Consider the following 7500-nt stretch of genomic DNA (forward strand, 5'->3'; position numbering starts at 1 on the left):
AGTTATTCCAAAAATGTGTAAAAACACAATTGTGTGATTCACATATGTGACTGACGATCAATATTGGTGGTGAACGCTATGCAGCCTCCTTTGGGCCCCAGCCCTTGGGTCAACCAATTTTAACAGGTCTTTTAATCTCCACCTTTCCCTTTCCTTCTCTTTTCCTAACACTTTGTTCAAATCTCACCTAAACTAACCTTATCTAAAATGTGAAAACTGTTAAAAGGATAAAAGATTTGCTTTGGGTCAGTCCTCAGGGAGCTATGGGTACACCATTCCCGTTTAGTTATCTAGCCAGACACCTGATGGGAACCCAGAGTGGTGAAGCATTTCTCTTCCACCATATACTCCAGGCTTACCATAGCCAAAAAAAGAACCCTTATTAGGGGCACCCCGTCAAGATACAGTACCTTTACGCGGTGGTGGGGCTTGCGTGTTGAAGGACAAGTTAGGCCAGTGATTCTCAACCTTTGCACTTTGGAGGAACCCCTATATATAGTATAATAATGTATATTATACATTGTACTGACTGAAGAACACGTACGGATATGCTTGTGTCTAAGAAGTGTTTGTGACATGTTTATAGACCGGCAACCCAGAGACGATCTAGGTACCAATATCTAAACATAGGGTTATTTTGTGGATCACCTGGGATGTTCAGAAATGCAAGTCTGCAGAGGATCCCCTGGTGGGGATAGGGGTGGGACCCCCCCATATTGCGCAAAAATGTGGATTGGACATGCATGACTGAGGTACCACTTGAAGTCACATATAATATCTACTTATCATTAAATCTCCATCAACACTACAAACACTAGTCTATTCTGTTCTAGAATCCCCAGATAGGATCGCCGGAGTCTGGTCAGCTACAAAGAGGGATTGGTCACACTACATTCAGTGTTCCTTCGGAAAGAACCATCGTCTCAGTTCAGCGTTAATAACATTAAACAGTGGCGCTTTCCATCGAGGATGCTTTTACGGGCTACTTTTCAACTGTTGTGGCCTTTACTCAGTGTGCCTGTGGAGAATTGATATGCGTAACTCGGGTATTCATCCATTAATATTCTTTTCAAATTCCTGCTTTAAAATCTTTATGACTGGTGTTCCACAATGGCTCTTTGACTCTCACGTTATCCAACAAGGCAAAAATAACTCCATGCTTTTGGCTTGTCGGAGTGGGTTGATGATTATGTTCGTTGGTCAAGTGAACGTTTATCTGAATTACCTATAAACATTTAATAAGACATCATTGTTCGATGCAACATATCTTTGTATTTAATAATTAAATTTGTTTTTATCATTATATACATACATATTAAGATTTTAAGTAATGAGTTTACTTGTAATTATACTATAGTTTTTGTTTCGGTAATGTCTTTCAGCTCGAGGCAGGGATCCGTTTACAGCTATGTAAGCATCCAGCTCTGTAAAGGGATCCCTGGGCAGAATAGGTTAATGTGACCGGCCCTTAATCAAGTTTATTCAAGAAAAAATCGGCTGGGCACCAGACATCTCAACTATGGACCCCTCGACTCTGGGGCTCATCTCGGCTAGCTTAAATATTGGAGGTACCAGATGCAATCAGGTTTATATGATAAATGACATCCTAGAAAACAGAACACATTAATGATTGGGTACCATACCAGACCCCCCATATTGGACCCTTGCTCAACCTAGGTTACAAGCTGACAATAGTTTGCCATAACAGACTCGAAATAGGCCCCTTGTCATATAATCTAGGGTATTCTAGATGGGATTTACCACCTGCAATCCGTTTTAAATGAAGCAAGACATTAGAGAATTACAGGCCCAAACAATCCCTGAATATGCATTTTGCTGCAGAAAATATTTACTAACTATGGCCCTTATAATATACTGATGCCCGGTGTCTGCATAGCCTTTTCTAATATTATATGTTATAATGGGTCATAATTATAATGACCACAGTTCTAGAAATCAAAACTAACACATACATGTAAGCCTTTTAAAAAAAGTAACAAGAACAAGCAACACGCGATAATCATTCTAGTTACCACCAGTATAAAGAATTGTTTCTACTAACTCAAGGACTATTATAACTATAATTATTATATTGCAGCCAATTTCTTTATACATGGGAGGCTGCACTAGCTCTGTCATAGAAGTGTTACACTCATGAAGAGAAATGTCAAATTAAATACCAAGGCAGAGAGAGAGCGCGAGAGAGAATACCAGACAGCTAGATAGATAGAGAAACATAAACACACAACTTAAATACTTTCTCTCGTCTTGTCCCCCCCCCCCACGCCGTCCTTACCCAAACTTCCTCGCAAAGATGGAAGACACACACACACACACACACACACACACACACACACACACACACACACACACACCACACATATATATATATATATATATATATATATATATATATATATATATATATATATATGTATGTATGTATATATGCATATACATATATGTGTGTGTAGATATATGTTAATATCTATATCTATCTATCTATCTATATATATATATATATATTGTGGCAAGTCCACAATAGACCGTATACTAGCGCTTCGAGTAATTGTGGAACGCCGTCGTGAGTTTGGTCGTGGGTTGCTTACAGCCTACATTGACCTCAAGAAGGCGTTTGACTCGGTGCATCGGGAATCGCTATGGGAGATCCTGAGGCTCAGGGGAATTCCGACACAGATTATTGGCATGATAGCAAGCCTCTATACTGGTACTGAAAGTGCTGTAAAGTGTGGTGGGGGTATGTCGAACTTCTTCCCTGTTAATTCAGGGGTGAGGCAAGGCTGTGTCCTTGCACCCACACTTTTCAACACTTGTATGGACTGGATAATGAGCAGAGCTACTAGCCAAAGTCAGTGCGGAGCAACACTAGGCAATATTAAGGTCTCGGACCTTGACTTTGCCGACGATGTTGCCATCCTATCTGAGTCCTTGGAGTCACTTGTGGGGCTCTTGATGCATTTAGCAATGAGGCGAAGCCCCTAGGCCTAGAGGTCTCCTGGACCAAGACCAAGATTCAGGACTTTGGGGGCCTGTTAGGGGAACCCGTTCAGTCGATCCATGCTTGCAGCGAGGACGTTGAAGTCACAGAAAGTTTACATACCTTGGTAGTGTAGTCCATATCTCTGGGTTGTCAGACCAGGAAGTCAGTAGACGGATTGGTCTGGCAACAGGAGCCATGAACTCGATCAACAAGAGCGTTTGGAGATGTCGGTACCTATGCAGAAGGACCAAGCTGCGTGTCTTCAAGGCCTTGATACTTCCAGTTTTGCTCTATGGAAGCGAAACCTGGACGCTATCCAGTGCCTTGGAGTCTCGCCTTGATGCCTTTTGTAACAAGTCCCTTCGCCGGATCATGGGGTACAGTTGGCAGGACCACGTGTCCAACCGGCGGTTACACCGTGAGACTGGCATGGACCTGTTACTTGCATAATCCGGGATCGCCAACTCAGGCTATATGGCCACCTAGCTCGCCTCCCTATGGACGACCCTGCCCACCAGGTTGTCTCTCTGCGAGACAACCCTGGGTGGAGGAGACCTGTGGGACGCCCTAGGAGATCATGGCTTGGGCAGCTCGACGAGACCTGTCGTGAGGAACTAGAGATGGGCCGTGTGCCTGCCTGGAGACTCGCCTCGAGGGATCCTCGTGGCTGGAAGCGAAGGGTGGATGCGGCCATGCGCCCCCGTCGGCGTTAGCCCCTTGATGATGATGATGATATATATATATATATATATATATATATATATATATATATATATATATATTGTCAGGGTTCGGCTAAGAATCAGAGCAGTCAGGTTAACGGAAACACATCAGAAGAAACATGCACATGGTTTTACTGCTATGGCACACAAATACACTAAACAAAACAGGATATGTAGAAACAGAAGGAGAGGATCCAGGGAGAGGCGAAGTCACATGCGAAGGAAGCACACAATAAATTTTGTTGTTGTTTGAGAAATGCGAAAATTTAGCTTCGACCGGGCCTTTCATACATAAGGCCCGGCCTGTGTCAGCTATTTATGGCTCCTGCCGCCATGATGTAAACATGCGACATAATGTCCTTATCAGCCCAGCGGCTGTTGTGGGCAATCACTGTCTCAGGAATTGTGTGTTCTCACAATTCTGTAAGTAAAGTACCAGCGTGGCGTTTAGCTCGCCACAGTGCATGTAACACCTGTCTGCATAGTCAGTTGTCTCTATGATTTGTCATGTGCAATGGTAATCTAGTCTGATATTGTGAAGAATGACTTCGGTACCTCTATTGACTGCTTCAGAGAGTGCCATTGGCTCATAACCTGTGGCGTCTGAGTACCATCTGGCCGAGGGGGAGGATATCATTTTCTTTTTGTGAAACTGCAGAGGAAGGCACGAGCAGTAGCATTACACTTCTACCTTCAGATTTTTCGGCTCGGTTTTATGATCATGGGATTAGGGGCATACCACTGCCAATGTCAGCTAGCCTCAGCAAGCTCATTCTCTTTGATGCCTATGTGGCTAAGGACCCAGTTTATGATTATTATTCTACCCTAAACAAGAATACTTTGTGCTATCGTAAGCACAGTGGTCAGGAAGTAGATATTTTCTTAGGGTAAGGTTTGCTGTAGACAGTCACTGGCTGCCCTGAAGTCTGTATGTATGACCACGTGTCCTTCTCTCAGAGTCGCATGGGCTAGGGCTCTCACGATCGCAACTGCCTCTGCCTGTAGCGAGGAGGCGTTGTCTGTTACGCTCATGGATTGTGTGGCATCCCTTGCTGCAAAGCCGGCGCCTGCAATGTCGACTGATCCATCCGTGAAGTATGTTCTACTACCCAGAGGAGTGATGGCTGCAATGACCCTCTCAGCTTCTGCCTTTAGACTAGGCATGGGGTATTGATTCTTTCTCCTCGACAAGCTCATAACAGAGAACAGATCAAGGTTTATGCCCATGACGGGCCTTCAATAAAGCATATCAACACCCTGGCTGTGTGAGACAGCCAGGAGTTGTTTACAAAAAGCTTGTGGTCTTGTTCTAGGCATCTGAGTATTTTTGGTCTCATTTTTGTGTTCCTGGGTACCTGGATTACTTTTGAGAGGAACTGAGCTGCTATTTGATCAATCCTGGCAGCTTCATTTTGGACTGGCTTTGCGGCAATCAGGGAGAAAGAAGCACAGTCCACAATGGGACAGATGGTATCTACATAGAAAGATCTTAGTATTTTATGTCTAGCTCCTATGTGTGTCCCAGGCATTGCTCTCATGACAGATAGTCTTGCTTTGGTTTGGTCAACCAAGTACAGGACCTCCTTTTTAAAGGAGAGGGCCTGGTCAATCATTACCCCAAGGTATTGGAAGACCTGGGCCCAATCTAAGTCCATTACCTGAATTTTCAGACTTATGCCTTGAACATTTTATCTCAGAGCCTTAGCTTTGGATTTGGCTGCAGAGATCTTTAGTCCTGTCCTACAACACTCCTCAGATACAAAGTCCAGACAGCGCTGGGCTCTACTTAGGTAGTGTGATCCAGTGGAGATGATTGCGAGATCGTCTGCATAAGAGATGATCTTTCACCCCACTGGGAGGTGTATTTTGAGGATGCAGGGCATGATCGCAACTGCCTCTGCCTGAAAAGCCTCTGTGTTGAAAAGGGCTGGACTGAGGACTCCACTTTCTGGTGTTCCATTTTCTAGCAGTATGTGCTGGGAATCTGACTTTGGCTGTTCTGTTCCTGAAATAGTCACCTATCCAAGCCAAGAGCTTTCCTCTGATTCCCTTCTGGATCAGGGTCTCCTGAATAGCAAGAGGACTTGCTAATTCAAAAGCCTTCTCCAGGTCTAGCAATACTACCACAGAAGTCACAGCGCTGATTGTGCTTAAGAGCATGGCTATACTGTGTGCTGTGCTCATGGCCCTTGTGAACCCCGGGAGGTGTTCATGTTCATTTTAGTACCATTCTCTCGGCCGTCTTGCCCAGACAGCTGAGGAGAGAGAAGGGGCAGTACTTCCATGGCTCCTTTGGTTTGGAGATGATAGCTTTCTTCCAGCTCTGGGGTAGAGTGGAAGTTTCCCAGGACTTGTTGATAAGTTGCTGGAATGCAAGCTTGCTCGCCACAGCTATGTAAGGGTGGTTTGGTGGTCAAAGACTCACACCATTCCAGCCACTTTTCCTGCCTGACTCTTATGGCAGTTTCCTTGGCATCCTTGACTGCTTCCCTTAGGAAGGCTAGGTTGTCAGGGGTTCTTTGCCTTCGGAATTGTTTTCTGTACATGTTCACTCTGTGGTTGACTTCCTTAATCTCGACATTAAAGTACCAGGCGTCTTTATAACTCATGGACCATGGCCGAGTTTTAGGTATAGTTTGTGAGGCTGCTTGATTTATGGCACTGATAAATCTGGCTTCAAGCACTTCCACGTTTTCTGTGGGGGTTAATTTTTCTAAGACAATGAGCAAGGCATTCTGAAAGGCTTGCCAATTGGCCTTGTCTGTTTTCCATCTTGGGCTGGGCCAGCATCCATGAGGGTAGTAACAGTGCCATAATGGTTACTTGTGACAGTCTCATCGACACACCATCTAATTCTCTCCACCAGAGCCGCAGTGGCTAAGGTGAGGTCTAGGACCCCTCCTCAAGCATGTATTGGCTCTTGGCTATTGAGAAGAGCGATCTCAGGGAAAGTTTCAGGCACATTAGCTATGTGATGGCCTGCCGCATCTGGTGCCCTGAAGGGAGCCAGGATGGGGTGGTGCATTGAAGTCTCCTCCTAGATCATTCGGTCTTGTGCTGCAGTAGCACAGACCTGGCTGATGTCTAAGCTCCTACAGTCTGGCTTGCTGTACATAATGTATAACTTGAAAGGGCCCCCAGCCAGGTGAATCTCAACAGCAAGAGATTCAACATCCTCTCCACAGCGCAGTGCATCGGCTATTGCAGAGCAATGGATTGTTGGTAGATCTGACTTTTGTGAGTTTAGCTTTTCTCACCTCAGGCTTTGTCTGTGTCTTATCCCTTTGCTGACTTTACCTGAGTAAGGTAAAGGTGTTCTGGCACTGGCTGCACAAATTTAGCCTGTTTTGGCTCTGCCTGTGAGGGCATGGCCAGGGTTGGAGTGGGGAGGGGAGTCTCATCCTGGGGTGAGGGTGGGGCTGCTTTGGCTCAGTTCAGCTTCCTCCCTTTCAGGATTGCAACAGTTTGGGTCATTGACGTCATGGCGACTGTGACTGCCTCCTCTGCCTCCCCAAAGTTGTTGCTACTGCAGTGACTACAGCAGACAACAGGAGAGTCATATCTTCCTCATCAAAGAGGAGATTATCGTTTCTTGGGGAGCCTTTTGCAGCGCTCTTTGAACCTTTATTCCTTGGTTCTTTTTCTGCACTTTTGGGATGGTCGGAAACTCCTTTTTATTGGAAATATCCGGTGTCGGCTGTGGAGGGGCTTCCTTCCTCTTAGGAGGTCGGGAAGCCTTTTCTCTATTGTTCTGTCCCCAGACATGGGTGCCTGGGG

At 45.3% G+C, this 7500-nt stretch overlaps 1 protein-coding gene across 2 annotated transcripts in view; it reads right to left on the reverse strand.

Annotated features, from left to right (window-relative positions):
- Nucleotides 1–7500, reverse strand: part of LOC119580973 (protein shisa-5-like) — a gene marked incomplete in the record, with an annotated part of 138338 nt that overhangs the window by 51315 nt on the left and 79523 nt on the right.

Source organism: Penaeus monodon, chromosome 14 (assembly GCF_015228065.2).
Source record: "Penaeus monodon isolate SGIC_2016 chromosome 14, NSTDA_Pmon_1, whole genome shotgun sequence".
In the NCBI taxonomy this organism is placed as follows: domain Eukaryota; kingdom Metazoa; phylum Arthropoda; class Malacostraca; order Decapoda; family Penaeidae; genus Penaeus; species Penaeus monodon.